Source organism: Lactuca saligna, chromosome 2 (assembly GCF_052625555.1).
Source record: "Lactuca saligna cultivar CGN05327 chromosome 2, ASM5262555v1, whole genome shotgun sequence".
Lineage (NCBI taxonomy): Eukaryota > Viridiplantae > Streptophyta > Magnoliopsida > Asterales > Asteraceae > Lactuca > Lactuca saligna.
The window spans coordinates 143,376,214-143,393,582 of record NC_136418.1 but is presented as its reverse complement, the minus strand read 5'-3'; positions in this window follow the sequence as shown (position 1 = coordinate 143,393,582).

Genomic DNA, 17,369 nt, shown 5'->3' with positions numbered 1-17,369 from the left:
TACGAGGGTAGATAAGTAAGTCATTTGTAATGATGATGATGAACTGATCCTAGCAATAATGGCATATCCTATTTATTACGTTCATGAATTCTATGAGTGGGTTTGGTTTACGCGACTAGGCCTTTTTGAATGGTAGGACATTTACTCGTCCTTCTGGGAAACCTTGGCCTGAAGTTCATGGCAAGATTCGCACCTGGTTGTATCCATCCCAAGCTTCCTTGCTTGAACTTTGTCTGTTGTATGCATGACCTTCCTGAAAGGTCTCCTGTAAATACTTGTGATAGGGCTTTATGAAGTATAACACTCCTCTGGTGCGTGTTTTGGAGTTCCACAGCGAGAGATGACCCAAGGTCCGTGCCGGATGTTTATGAAAGATGATAGTTTCGATGTTCAGGGGGGTTAGGCGAAAGGCCCTTTTGTAGTCGTTAAATCGGGAAGACGAGGGCTATATCAATCAAAATTGAATAACGACAACACTATCTTTTTAGATAACGTGAGATAAGTTGTATTCAAAGGAAGAGATCACTAGAGTGATAGAGTGTTCTGTATTTCTTTTCTGTGTGTTCCGTGTTAAATGTTATGATTATTGTAGATGATTCATACCACAGTGCCTAGCACTGGTAGTGGGTGTGTTTTCGATAGCCAGTAATGATACTTGATATCATGATTCCTGACAGGTCTCCTTATGATAGAGCGGTATATGATCGTCGTATGTAAATTGACATCGTGAAATTGTCGAGTGGGTGACCCCACTCAACCCCTAATACTAGACATGGAATCGGAGCCAGGATGGAATTATCTATTTCAAGACTTTAGTATTTTGATTTTAATTTAACCCCGATGTATGGACTAGGTCATCACAACTTACAGGTAATGCTCCTAAGGTCACATATGAATATCTTTGGTTTGATTTGTATGAGAGAGAAAATATTTCAGCTACTTTTTAGGAAGAAGGTTACTTTAGTAAGTGTACCAAATTCATTACAAACATATAGTACTTAAACGTTTTATCGTTGGGAACATTACAAAAGTCCTAACATGGTTCCCTTGCTGCTCCTGTTGGTGTGTTCATCACATTCCTCCTGTTCCTTCGTCATTCTTCTCAGTTGGACATTTTCTCTTGAAGTGTCCCATTTCACCACATAGGTAGCATACTGGGCCTACCTTGGTGAAGTTGATTGAAGGGAGGTGATGGGCCGAGGCCCTACAGAAACGAGCGGTATGCCCTTTCCTGTTGCAGTTTTTACAGTGCATCTCCCAGCAAGCCCCAAGGTGATGAAAGCCACATTTGTTGCACTTTGGGAGTGATCCCTCATATGGTCTGGCAGGCATTTGGGTGGCAAACCCCGAGGCTAGTGTTGAGGCATTTGTCATGACTGCTGTTGTAATGGTAGGGGTGGCCTTAGGCTGTTGTCTTTTAGTGTATCCCTTTGATTTGTGGCGCTTTTTCATGTCCCAAAACTTTCTCTTCTTGTTCGTAGGTTCGTGGCCTGAGGTATTTTTGTTGGTAGGTACCCATTGGTGTCCCTGATTGTTACCACCATTTGTATTGTTAGTACCGCTTCCACCCTTGTTGATGTTGTTAGTATTGAAGTGCACCATGACGGCTGCCACGGCTGCCGTGACTGCAGCTTGAAAAGTAGCAGCGTCTATCCGAAGTGTTGGCGCCTTACTAGTTGGTTTGTTGCCTCTTGGTGAAGACATAGCTCTATTTCATGACGAAAAACGACTTCGTTAATGGAAATGATTGTCTTAAGTGCATCCTTACAATTTATATTTACGCATATAAATTTTTGCACATTACTGTACTATCCTTAGTGTTTCTACTAACGCTCCCGAGATGGAGTTATGGCAGTAGGTAGGAGTGGGTTTCACACGGACGTTAAATCTTACCCCTCTTAGAATCATGTTTGTCCTAACAATCTTGGCTGAGGAAATTTTGAGGGGATCCGGTGCATTAGTGCTGGTATGATCGCACCCATAGGTCTATGAAGAAGAAACTTCTCAATAAATGCTTAAAGGCGAGACGATAATGAGTTTCTAGGATGGCTATATGTCGCGAGTTTTTCTAACTAAGTTTATCTTATATCGATTTGTATCAAAGTTCGGTTGTTTAGGGTGTTCTGAAAACAATTATAATGAGATTCTTTATATAATAAACTCATGTATTTGAGTAGTTCGGTATCCCAGTGAAACCTTATACTTGACCCAAGCTAAGTCCTTATCACGACCTATTGATGTGTGCTTAGTTATATAATTAAGGCTAGATAGTCCTTCGAGTCTGATAGGTACATCCTAAGCCCATCTTGTTAATATGACTCTAGAAATCATGGTTTCAGTGAAAATTTTGACCTCAATGCAGGTCTGCTTCACATTTGTGCATGGGCGGGTTTTAATAGAGGATAGATTTCTCGATTAGAATGACCACTTAATTTGTTGTGTTGCGATTTCACTTACAATAGAGTAGCACTAGCGCATATTTATGAAGCTAATTTACCAGGTCGGGTGAGTGGTACGAACTCTACTTACGATGATCCAACCCTTGTGATGCCTAAGGCAAGGTCGATGTAGTCTTGTAGCTTTGCCAATCAACGCTTGGCTACAATCATCCTTTCTCTGAATGCTGTGTGTCCTACCCTGTTACTCTCTTTCCTCTTCACGAGTGGCGATAAGGTCCTAAAAAGATTTGGTCTCGGGAATAGTAGTATAATTCTGAGTCACCGGTACATGAGATGGTGGGGTTTACAGTAGTGCGCAGTTTTCTGAACTCAGATTGTAGTCATCCTGTTTTGATCCATGATCATCGCGATCTGCCGGGTCCTTGCCGGGAGGGCTCTGTCCGTCGGTCCTCCGTGGTTGAGGTCATAGCACCCTCGTTGGTCTCCACATGGTGGTTGTTTTCATTGTTGTCGACATTCAACCCTCGATCACGATTGCCCAACGGTTCACGGTTTCGTTATAGTCGAAACGGTTCACGGAACCCTTGCTATGCATGGAGGATTGATTACCTTCGGTCCCGCTTATGATTCTTCTCATAATCATTCACCATTCCTCGAGTTCGAATTAGGAAAGTAAGGATCTTCCGGTGAGTAGGATTTTTGCTATGCCGTATTTGCGAGAATAGAAGTGGAGGAGATAAGTACTATGCGTCTAACTCTATTATCAATTACTTATAGGGGGTAATCCTTATTAGTTACTTCTATAATGGCATAGTGCATACTAATTATATATAACAAGATACGATAGACCTTTGAATAAGTGGTCCCACTCTAAGTCCACATCCAAACAAGGAAAAGGAAGTAAAGTAATGACCACAAATTCTAAGTCTATAATTTCTAAGTTATATATAACCTTAAGGTATCCACCTAGGGACTATAGACCTATCATTGAGGATCTATTTACTTTTCATATAAATTATGATATTACAAAATACTCCTATAGTATTTTAAACTCATGTTCTATTCTTATGTTCTCATTGTGGTAGTGTTGGTAAGTTTTTAGACTTGTTGCCATATCACAACTATTCTTGGGCATGTGCTAATCACTCCTCGGACCAGCATAGTTGATCAGGCTATGCCACTCCCAAGACTGACCATACATCCCCGAGCTTACCTGTGATATTCAACAATCATTACTTTTCTTTTATTCTAGAGTGCTGCTGACCTTAATATGTATGTATGCATGTATACCTTTAATAAGAAACTATTTATTTCTAAAAGTATGGTTGTTTTGAAACATTAAATCAGAGACTTAGTCCCAATGCATTTATAGTTTGTATATCTTATGTGGTTTGATATACTGAGTTCACTATAAACAATGCTCTGATACCAATCTGTCACACCCCCAAACCAAGGATGGCGGAAACGTCCGGGGGTGGAGGACTTCATGTAGAGTATCACAACGATGAGCATAATAGTGCTCAAAGTAAATACAACCAACACAAATATAATTGAAAACGTTACATCAAAGCACATGTTTACATGATTCACATCAATTACGTTATGGTACAAAATGAACTGTTTGACGATTTATCGTCCCATCCTCAAAACGTTGTTGATTTCCTGTTTTCACTGAATTCCTGAGAATACAAGTAGTTTTGAAAAGTGTCAACACAAAGGTTGGTGAGTTCATAAGAGATTTCGTTAGAAAAGTAAATCGTTTTCCTCGAAAAAGCGTTAGAGTATGTATCCAGAACATCCGATATTTTCTTTAAAACCTGTGTAATGTAGTCTTATGACTGAAGACCAAAATGTATAAGTAACCCTTCTTATTAGTAGAAAATGTTATGTATTTAAATGGACATGGACGCTTTTGAATTAAATGAAATTTCTGTACGTTCTCATGTTTGTTAATACATTATATATATGTAGTCCTAAATTAGAGGACCGAGTAATAACAAGTATTGACCATACTTAAAGGTATGAATTTGGTTTCAAATGATGTGTAGTCGTAACTACCAAAACCAAAAGTGTACAGAAAAATCTGTACTCATAGAGATAAAAAGTTATTTTAAATCGACATAAAACTCATTTAGGTTTTAATATAAAATCCCGTAAACTTATGGATTGTTATATCCTATGTGAGCCGCTATAATCATACTATGACTATGTGAACCTGCCACGACGTTCTCAGACGTCGCGAAAATTAAAATGACATTTGTCACCCGTAGACCTGCAGGTCCAACTGTAGCTAGCAGAAAGGTGTGGGGTGTCAAACCCAATATAGATCTATATACAAGTATCACGTTCTCCCTCAAGGAGATTCTGATTATAACTACCAGGAATTATATCCCGCACTCGGACGTACGGGGGGAGAGAGAGAGAGAGAGAGAGAGAGAGAGAAAGAAAAATAGAGAAACTCACAATATAGGATAACAAGTTTACGTTAAATGTGTGTGAATATAAATATTTCTTGTATGAATGTACCCTTCTTGTACGAGTGCGTAGAGTGATGTATCATAAACTATACCTATTATAGTTTATCTAAAATGTATGTAATATGTATGAATTCTTTTATGGAAATGTATTAGTGTTGTGAATTTATCAAACTATACTTTTTATAGTTTAATAATACGTGTTCCAAAATGAATGAATAATATTTAATATGAATGTCTTAGTTTCAGTTCATAATGATAAACTAACAAGGAAACACATTCAAATACTAAAACTTATGATTATACACTTTGCTCAACATAATACAAAGTGTTATGATATTTACATGCTGTTGGCAAAATTTAGCAATTCTGCCCTGTTTTGTAAAAATCATAGAAAAATCATACGAAGTCGAAAACTAGATCCGTAAATTCTGAGAGTTCACAAAATGTGTCTAGTTTGCTCATAATTTTTATCACAAATTAATATGACCTCTAACTTGGGTGAAAAAGTCCATAATCACAGACTGGTCCGGATTGTTGTTTGAAATGATAGGCAGTTTTGTAAAAATCACCATAAATTGTAGAAAAATCGTATGGAGATGTGCAAGTAGTCATTTTAAAGCTAAAAACTTGAACTATTTGCACCTTGTACAGGTTTGAAAACAAAAATGTTTAAGATGCCCAAAACAGTCCGTGAATGGGGTTGAACTTTTCTGATGAAGGCTGTTAGAAAAATCTAGTTATGTTCTTAGTGTTTTAACTTGTATTCCCCCCCTGAAAACTTGAGAAAACATGAAAATGTAGGGGTATGAACTCACCTTGAGTGATTTCAGTAGATAAGTGTTGAAGAAGAGAAGTGTTCAACCCAAGAACACTTGAAGAATCACTTGAAGATTCGAAGCTCTAACACAATATAATGGAGTTTGTGTAAGATATCCATGATTTGAGTGGAAATAAGTGAGATAATCATAAAGAGAATGGATTATACTTACCAAATGTGGAGGAAAAACTCAAGCTCAGCCCTTGAATCTCGAAATTGGAGTGGGAAAAGTTTGAGAGAAAAGTGGTGTTTGATTCTTAGTGAAATGAGGGCAAATGAGAGAAAATGAGGAGAGAGGATGTTTGTTCCAGCTCTAAAAACGTGGGAATGAGGGTAAATTGAGTGTGAGGGACATTGATGTGACCTAGGTAAGGTGGGGAGGTGTGGTTAGTCAAAGAGTGGGTGTGGGGTGGTTGCTTGTGACATTGGATAAGGCAAAGTCAACACTCTACCATTAATAATTCACCCATTTGATTTTTATTATTTAAATAATGATTTTCATCAAAATATGTTTAAATTATGAATATTTAGAGTTTATTATGTTAAAATATAATTTCTGGAGAAAATCCCGCTTTAAAATCACGAAAAACGGGCTTAAAATGTTAAAAATATCAAAAATGGGCTAAAAGTGGCAAATATGCGAAATTCTGGCCGAGGTTCGGCCTTCTGGTGCTGAACCGAGAGAGAGGGAGGCAGAAACCGAGAGAAGAAGAAGAGAGAAGGGAAGGAACCGAGAGAGGGAGGAGAGAACAGAGGGCGCGAAGAGACGGGGCGAGAAGCGAGAGAAGGCGGGGTTCGGTTCGGGAATAAGAGGCGAGAACGTGCGAACCGAACGGACTGTAGTGAACAGTAGTGAACAGTACTTTCGGTTCGGGTGAACAGTACCTTCGGTTCGGTCAGATGAACAGTAGTTTCGGTTCTTGCTCTCGGGTTCGGTTCTTGCTCTTGGGTTCGGTTCCTCCTGCTCGGGTTCGGTCCTCTTACTTTCGATTCCTAAGAGGACCTTCGGGTCCTAAGGAACTTCGCCTCTTATAAGAGGGTTTCGGTTCCTAAGGTCCATTTTTCTCGTTTTTATCCCGTTTTAAGCCGTTTTTGACCCGGTTAAGGGTCGGAATGACCCGAATGATTCTAAAAAGTTACGGGAAGCTTTTGAGAGAGATTTGGGAGAGATTTCACATACTTGGAGAGATTTGGGAGAGATTTGACATTCTTGGAGAGATTTCTCATACAAAGAGATATTTGAGAGAGGTTTCACATACTTGGAGAGATTTGTCATACAGAGAGATACTAGAGAGAGATTTCACATACTTGGAGAGATTTGGGAGAGATTTCACATACTTAGAGAGACTTGGGAGAGATTTAACATTCTTGGAGAGATTTCTCATACAAAGAGATATTTGAGAGAGGTTTCACATACTTGGAGAGATTTTTCATACAGAGAGATACTAGAGAGAGATTTCAAATAGAGAGAGGTAGAGTGATAACGATTGAGAGAGGTTTCGAGTGTGGCATTTGTGAGTGTCTAGCTTCGCAAGGCAAGGTTTTGTAAACCCTGTTAAGCCTTGTTTTAGGATCTTACACACTCCCGATGAGCATGCAACATTGTTTTATCGGTTTGGCTCGCCACGTAGCACAGTTTTAGGTTAAGGAGATCTAGATGTTCGCCCTTTTTGCTTTATGATTTCTCATTAGCATAGAGAGTTATGTAGAAGTTTCATAATGTGAATTTTAGTACTCATGGGCAAATTGAGTCAAACGGTTTGACTTGCTGACTTTAGTTGACTTTGACTTAACCGAAATTTGACGGTTGTCACACTTGACAACAAAACCTCCATCTCAAAGCAGTGATTTTGCTGGCTTCTAGGGTTTGAACCTAACGAATCGAGGGTTAACCCTGATTCGATCTATGTGGGTCAATTATTCTCCATGTTTTACAACATGGGTTACACTGAAACCCTTACTACTGTCACGAAGTTCAAGAAGTCATGCCTTCCTCCTCAATGGAACAGCTTCTTCACGATTTTATTCAAAGGTTTATCTGAGAGGAGTGCAAGTTCTGATGGGGCCAGTCGTTTGTTCATGACAATTCTTTATGGGTTGTGCAATGGGATCAACCTCGACTATGGCTCGGTTCTCTGGCAACAGTTGATTCAAAGCCTCGGCTCTACTTCTCGACACACTGAAATCTCCTATTCCAGGTTCTGGACGCTTGTCACCAAATGGGCAATGGACAAGTATCATGTCCCCACTGTGGCCACTTCTCCACTCTCCTCGATTGGTGTGTTCCACACTACCAAGATCATCGTCACTGATCCCTCCAAGTTCATCTTTGTTGGCTCAATTCCTGAGTCCATGTATGCTTGTGTATCAAAGGAGAGCCAAATCTTCAAGACCTACAAGGAGTTTCCTCCTTCGGGTCCGAGAGAGCTAACTGTAGAGATGATTCAGTCCATCAACGACGCAGACAAACCTGCTACCAGGGGCAAGAAACTGGAGAAAGGGAAAGTAAAGCAAGTGGCAAAAGGTGTGAAAAGGCCCTACTCTTAAGAAGAGAAATTCAACAAAGGCAGCTCAATCACCTCCACCGAAGAAGAAGAAAACACAATCTAAAAGAAAACTTGTTTTTCCTTCTTCCTCAAGCGAATCAAAGGATGAAGGCTCAGACTCAGAGGAGTAGGTTTGAGGCGACTCTCCTCCCCGATCGTCTTCACATGAGGTACCAGTCACACCCGAACCTATCTCTTCTCCACCTATCATTATCTCTGTTTCCATTCCCATCATAACCTCCTCTATTTCTATTCCCCCAATAACTTCCTCTACTTATATTCCACCCACTTCTATTCCTATACCACCTCCCATTTTCTGTGAAGCCACAAAAACAACAACCACTGGAGTTCGAACCAACGTATCTGATACGGGGGATCGTACTTCAGCACCCGAACCTACTCCCACAACCGAACCTTCAACATCGCCTTTATCTCCCAATCACTCAGCTGAAACCAAGACATTTCTAGGAGGGGAAGATATGAATTTTGATTCAATTTACTATAGTCCCTACCAGGTTCAGAGCGATGATGATGATGATGCTCCTGTCACCAAAAAGCACATCAAGGAACTTCACGAGAAGATTGATAATCTCGTCGCTTCTTCATCCTCCTCTCGGTCCCATATCTTGGAAGCTGTCATTCAAGGGATGGTCGATACTTTCACCAAGGCACACGAAGCCTCCATCAACTCTTCTACTGGTGCCATAGATGCATCAACAAAGGCTTGTGCTGTTGCGACCGAAAAAGTCAAAAAACTATTTCGAGATGCTAACCTCTTTTTGGAGTCTTTGCAGGGGCAACCGAATCTAATGCATCGAAGGTTAATTCGGTTGTTGAGAAGATGGCTACTTCCTTTAACACAGAACAGCAACATTTCGCCAGTCTTCGTCAAACCCTAGCAGCAAACAACAAATCCTTCCAGACATCCGTTGAGGATCGCCTGACCAAGCTCTAAAAAGATCTTGCCACTGCAAATTCTGTGATGGATGCGCTTGCACGCAAAACCACTGAGCTACAAACCACGAGTCTTCAACTTTCCCAATCTGAGAAGGAGGTTGATTCTCTTCAGTCCGAGTGTGATGCGATTAAGAGTTGTGTTTCAGATGTCCACGGAGCCCTCTCGAACATCATTGAAGCGCATGACCTGATTCTCAACTACTCAGTGAGGCGAACTCTTGCTGAGAAACTTGCTCCTGCAATTGCCATGCTTAGCATAATTGAGGGGCTTCCTGAGCAAGTGGTCCATCCAAAACAAGGGGGAGAAGGAGCTTCAAAGGGCAGGAATCAATCTCAACCTCCTCTTGTTTCCACAACTCAATCCCAACTGCCTCCAATTTCTTCATCAGTTCCACCTAAAGCAACCGAACCACCAACAACTAGTCATGCATCAGGTTCGGGTGCTCAAGACAAAGGCAAAAAGGTTCTCGATGACAGTGATGGAAGCGAAGACAAAGAAACCATTGCTGATATTTTGAAGAAACGAGCCAGGGAGAAGGAACTGGATATGAATGCTCGGATTGCTAGGGAGGCCGAAGCAAATGAAAGAAGGATGAAGGAGGCTCGTGATCTCCTTGAAAGTCGAAAAACCCTATTTCGTCCATGGACTCTTGAGAAGCTTGTCAAAGAAGCTATCGAGTCCCCAGCATCCTCTGGCTTGAACCTGTGATCTCTTTGGACAGGGTTAATTATGTTGATTCTCAATTTGACATGCCCTTGACCCAAAAGGCATTTATCTTTCATGCATTTTCCCACATAGCTGAAGTCCCTCATCCTCACCCGAAGGTTGATAGGGAAATTATTGATTTCTATCTGAGGGCTGCTCAGCCTCAGTATCAGACATGGAGTGCACAGAAGATTGTCAATGTTCGGGTCTTCAAACCTTTTCGGGAGGGTAACTTCACGAATGTCAGATTCAAAGTCTTGAGGGGGTCAGATAAAACCGAACATGCTATTTCTCTCGCTGATCTTCCTAATCTAAATCCGCACGATTAGATCATCCTGCATAACATCCTCCTCACCAATGAAACTGAATACGGGCCAATCATAGATCACTTCAAGAGGATGTTGGTTTGTTATATCTTGGAGGTTGCCAAGTTGGATCAGGAAATTACTAATGTACTTAGAAAGAATCCCACCATCACCCCAGTCAGCTCTACAAGTGATCTGAATAAAATGCAGATGGGGAGGATTGATCCGAAGCGAAACTCGGTTATGTTCACCAGGAAAGAAGGCCAGAAATGTTTGTTCGCTTTAGCTGACAAACATCTTTACACCACTTCTTGTCTGGAGCATGTTCTGGGGATTATCAATCGGTGTAAGCAAAATTCTGAAAATGATAAGAAATACTTCAATGACATGGTCCACTGGTATATTCATTTCCGACAAACTCTTCTTGCCATCATTCCTTGCCTATTCAAAACCACGAAGAAGGTTGGTGCAGCAGGATCCAGTAAGCCAAAGTAGGGTCTCGCCCCAATTGACGCAAAGGGGGAGATTGTTGGGTTCATTATGTGTTGCGTCTTGGGCTTGGCTCGGTTTTGTATCCGGATTGGGCCTGTCCATCCGTGATTTAATTATTAGGGTTTAGTATTTATAGATGCTTGCATGCATCTTGGTATGTAGCTGTTTAGTCGATCATTCATAGCGATTATTGTTTTTATCGATTGTAACCCTAAAAGCCTCTACAACGGTAGCTCTTCATAGAGCTCTACTGAGGCGTGAATCTATTGAATCATTCAGCTTATTATTGATTCATTCTTTTGTTTGTTATTTTGTTTGCATTATTCTGATTAACCTGTGCAAGATCTAAACGATCAAAGAGATTTTCATCTCATCAATTCCACTGCATAACAGCCTCGATCTTGGTGGTATCGATCAAAATCCCATCCTAGTAAACAAGATCTCCTAGGAACTGGACCTCTCGTAACTAAAACTCACACTTTGAGAACTTGGCATACAGCTGTTCCCGCCTCAATACTCCCAAAAGCTCTTGAAGGTTCTCCTCGTGCTGCTCTCTAGTCTTGGAATACACCAAGATATCATCAATGAACACTATAACCTATCTGCCGAGCATCGGCCTACACACCTGATTCATCAAATCCATAAACACTACAGGCACACTGGTGATCCCAAACGGCATTACCACAAACTCGTAATGCCTAAAACGAGTCCAGAACATGGTCTTCTCCACGTCCTCATCTCTCTGTAACCCAAAATTATGGTCCTAAAATATTTGTTTTTATATTAAGTAAATATTATTTTTCTAATGTCTTCCATTCATCTCAACAAAACCAATGTATCAAATATCAAATAAGATCAGAGTAAAACATCATATGTGGAATTCCTATGGTGTGTGGGATGCATTCAACCTGAGCTCTTCCCTTGGCAACTGCAAGTACCTGAAACACAAACAGAAAACCATAAGCACACATCTTAGTGAGTTCCCCAACATACCCCCATACCACATCTATTTAAAACACATATTGTTCCCCTGTCTGGCCTCGGGCCTCGCCCAACATATGGCCCCGCCTGACATCGAGCTCCGCTAGGTATACGGATCTGTTGTTCTCAAGCCTCGCATGTCATTGGGCCTCGTCCGCTATACATGTGCAATCACTATCACATAATCATGCTAACACTCATAATGATCATACACTTTAACATATGTTCCTGTCTTCAGGCGTCGCCTGGCATCAAGCCCCGCTCGGTGTATATATCATCACATAATACATACAAGGGTCACACAGATTACAAGCATCCTAGCATACCCATTAAGGGTCGGCATTCGTACCTTAGACCCGCTATAACCCAGTGAGGAAACTCACCTCGAATGTTGAACGATGGCTGAATAGATTCCGACTCCAGATATCAGCTCTTCCCAACCCCTAAACAGAAACAATTCCTTAGATACAACTGAAATTGACCATTACCCCTTATAGGCCAACTAGGTCAAAGACAAAGTCAAAATTTAAGATCAATGGCCCGAGTTAACCCAAAACGCGAGTTGTCCTTTAACTCGTCGTGTTTCTCCATTAACTGCAAAGTCCGGAGAACCCGAGCCAACTCGTCGTGTTTATCAATAAACACACCAAGTTCGCTAGAAACCCAACAGCTTAATACATTAAGTTGGCATTATCGAATCGAAGAGCTTCAACACTCCGATCTAAATTAAAATAGCATCTAGAAGGGTAAAGTTTCCAACTTTACTCCTAGGAACCACCAAAATGGGTCCAAAACTCAAACCCTAGGCTAAAAAGGGTTAGGCTTAATCATTCAGCACTTAATCATCAAAGACATAGCCCTAAAATGCAGATCTAGTCCCTTAAAGCTGAATGGCCACGTAAAGTTCCGAACTTTATGCTCATTCATGACTAGGAGAGGCTCCAATTCTCAAAAGAGGCCAGAAGAAGGACTTAATGAATGCATGAATCCCTTAAGACCATAAAGTTGGCACCTTTATGCCAAAAGAGTTCATGTAGATCTTAGATCTGAAAGAATAAACATTTAGGGCATCCTAATTGATGGGATTTAAGCATTCCAACTCTCCTATGGTGTACATGCAACCCTATAAACCTTGGATCTATGTTTTCTCTATTATACATGCAAATATTCAATATTCCAAGGTTTAATCCTAACTAGCATAATATGAAGCAACTATACTACAAAAGCCTAGTTAGATGACATACCTTTTAATGAAGCTTGAAGTCTTGAACTTTAAGAGCTTAGCCCCAATAATGTGGAAGCCTCAAGTGGAATCACAAATCACCAAGAATGCCTTGGAAAACTTGAGAGAATAGTAAGCACACTAGAAATTGGCCCATTCATGTTTTCTCACACACTAGTGCCATTTCATGTGCTAAGGATCTCTTTATATATTATGGAGGATTAGGGTTTCATCCATGTAAACCCTAATACCCATGACCTTTCATTTTCATAGGATCCATGGGTTAAAAACGCCATGGACTATCCATGCAGGCTTAGCCTAACCTAAATGAACTTGGCCCATACTATATATAAGAGTCCATATTTTATTAGTTCCTTTTGATCACTAAATTAATTCTTGATCAATACTAATTAAATAATATGATTCCATATTAATATATTAGAACTTATAATATATTAATATAAATCATAAACATACTATTCTCAAAAGACTGTCCATATAAATTGTTTTGGTGAAGTGCAACCCAAATGGATCATGCCAAATCGGGTCAAGTACATATCAATTATAGTTAGGGACTTAGATACTAATCCAACAGTCTCCCACTTGGATAAGTCTAAAACTATTATTGTGTATGACTCCAAAACCCGACTAACAATCATAGCTCTTAAACCCACTATCGAACTTTGACCTTAGTCAATGACTTGTACATTAGATAAGGGATCATATATTCCACCATTCTAGATATCATATGGACTGAGACATGGATTATAATCATTCTCGTTGGCTATTTGTTGTTTTTTGATTTCCGATTATGACGACCGACTAACTGAACAAATCAAATCAGTTCAAGCTTGGCCAAGCACTTTGGGGTGTCATCACTAAATCATCGAGGGGCCCACATATATCACTTTTATCCCTTTAAGGGTAAAAGGAATGGATAAACTACGATTCATATGCTTGTTCTACTACTTGTTGAATCATACACAAAGGCACATTTTATAACATCGAGTTACCAATGCATTTTCGTATAATCAATGTATAACCACCTCATAGGCAACAACTCATATCTCTAGGTTTGAAGAATATAACATATTATCGTCTCATGATCACTTGTGATAAAATCCATGAAGTGATTCACATGAGCGTAGGTTTAATCCAATACTCAGAACTTATGAGCACTCATGAATGTTGTAGCAACTATTGCTATGTCCAATACCTTGGACATCTACAAACCAGCTTCTTGACAGTCTTGCCTTAATACCTAGTTCCAACATATTATCGACTGTGGATGGTTTTAATAACTTAGTCATTTAGGAAGAACGACCTAGTTATTCTGGAAGTCAAAACATGCAAAGAGAAACACAAGAATAATCAAATCCAATATTGTCTCAGAACTTATGAATATAGATAGAACACCTTTTATTTATCACCATATTGATTACACATTATTCATTGTATAATGTTTCAAATTTATCAATTTTATACTTAAATTAAAAAAATAGTTGTCCCATGCTCCAAGCATGTACACTATGTTTTTCTAAACACTAGTTATGCCATACACCAAGTATGCACACTATGTTTGTCTATGATCCTTACTTTGTGAAATAGACCAATTGAACATAATTCAAATGATTCTCATTTCACAATCCCAAATCCTTATCGCAAATGCAAGAATTCAAAATTCCTTCCATTTACCGAAATTTGTTAGATTTTAAACTTATATGCACTGATCCTCTTGTGATGATTATGCACAAAGTCACAAAGACTTGTCAACAGACATTACAGAGTATTCCAATGGAGATCAACTCCATGGAAACAACGTATCGTATTCAAAGTACATTGTTTTAAACATCCTTCTTGCATTAAGTTTTTTTCTAATCTTACACAAATTGAATAACTTCCACCAATAGATACATCTCCATATTCCCATTTTCACTATCACTTCTGAACAAGAGTTGCCTCTTTTCAGAATATGTCAATATGGTCCTTCAAAAGTTAACACTATACTTCCAACTGTCCCTGAGCAACCAATCTTTGGTAAACCTTACATTTTCCTCGACAATTGCTTAATAAAAATAGTCATATCTAGTTCTAGTACTTTTCCGTCTTAATGCTTTAGGCATTTGGAAAAATTTAGAATAGATAAATATTGTAGCACATGCAATCGACCCTATATCTGAAGCATATGGGACACGATTCATGATGTCTCACATAAAGACATGATACTAGACCAGTCTTTTGCTATAATATTTCTATTTCAATTTTCCATGTTCTGATAATTCAGATTATGAAAAGGGATGTCGTAATCATAATCTAATTTTAGAACGCAAATAATGTTCCCATATATAGAATTTCCTTATGTTGAACCATTCCAACATAACATTCATATATATACTTGACTAAGTTTGATTAAAATCTCACGATCTAAGCTTTTAGATTTGAAATGAAGTATAATTACCTCTCCCTTAATTATAGCAAAACAACTTTTCCCAATTGAAACTTTTGTTTTCTATAATAAATATTGCTAACTTGAAACACTTATCATAATTATCATGCTCCCACTAACATGATGATTATTAGCATAACACTTATGCTCCCACTAGCTTTGACATGTACTCAGAAATCAGTTGGACTTCTAGAAATCAATAACTTATTGACTTTCTTACCAAAGTTCAGACTTCTGATACGAAATGCTTTGATTAAACTTTATCAAAATCATACACCTTTCCTTAGATAGCACACATGTGTGTCTAAACAATTTCATACCCATGAAAAGGGATGTCGTAATCATAGTCTCAATTGGTTAGACCTTTGTCATTCCTCACAAGTCCATGTTAGTGTGCCAGTTAACCACACACGCTCCACTAACGACTTTGATAATGCAAATATCACAATTGCTATCTACTTAAAACCTACTTAGTAAAAGTGTTTCCTCACCGTTATTCTCATAAATCGGAGATAAACCTTATGATACTTAGATTTTATGGTTTATGTGTTCCTATCCATGTGAATTTTTCAAACCATGATCTCAATATAAGGTTAGTGACAAATCCAAACTCATATAGACTGAACTTGTGCAGTCTTTACTTCTTGCCACCTGGTAGCACAAGGGACTACCATTGCTTCCAAGTTGTTATGCAACAAATTGAGAAATCATATAACTCATATGCAAAGCCAAATTTAACTGGAATGGGCACAGAAATACAATATGTCAACACGATAGGTTATAAACCTCAAGTCACGTGCTAGTGATAAACTACAGGTTGGCCTTAGTTGGTCTTTGTTTTATCCAAACATCACAGCTTACCAATTTCAAATGTACAAGAGTAGACCACATTTTACTCTTACATTTGACAAGTGATAATAAACCTTCTTTAAGATGTTTCACTCAAGTTACAATCTTGGAGTATGACTCTAAGACTTGTTTTGGAATGAAGTATGACTCATCTTCTTGATTTAACCTTTTCAACAATTTATGACTCCTCTTCTTATCCATAACAATGCACTAAGCTGTCATTAGAGGATGAATTGTGATATGGTCTCACAATCATTAAGATGATCATAAAACATGATACTAAAGTACTCTCCCATATTTTCAGATTTGAGAAACTTTTATTTTTCTGCCTAATTTGATTCTTCTCATTCGTTCTGCCATACATCGAAACTTTTCCAATGTTTCATAATTATACTATAAACTTGTAAGTATAACCATATTTACAAAGCTTTAGTAAATCATGACGAATAGTCTTATCGATATTTTGTGGTGGCCTTAACCAGTGCATAAGAATGTGTACTCGATCCCTTAGTCCTTCACTTGACTCACATATATATGTGAACAAGGAATTAGTTTTAATTTTTCCAAAGTTGAAAGTTCTCATTCATCATACTATACAACTTGCATGATTCCAAGTTTCTATCCAACTGAAAACTTGGGTGATGAGAATCTTTCCTTATTTGGTAAATTTAGACATTACCACAAAAGAAAGAATCAAATTCATATTTCCATTATTGCTGCAAACATACAAACATCAATTTTTCATAAATGTCATTGCACAGAGATATAATAAAATAAAACAAAATTTTATTTGTTTATAAAATGAGGAAAAAACTTTTTCCTTACAATGCAACTTTAAATGACAACCTATGCTATTACATATTTTCTAGCAATCTATCATAACTCCTAAGTAGTAGCTCAAGAATCTGATCTTCAAACCATGCGATTGAAATCCATATTCGCGATCAGATTCATCATATTCTTTCTTTAAGCTTCCTTCCCTTTGCTTGATCCTGCCATACATCAAAATGTACTAAGAATCTCCAAATAGGAACTTAATTGAGTTAGATAGTGGACTTACTTGAAGCAGAGTCAAACTTTTTTACTAGGCCTTCTCTTAGATCCTTTAGGTAGTTAGGGAAGCTTTGCAACCAATGTCCTTTCCTTTGGCAATAGAACCATATGGACCCATT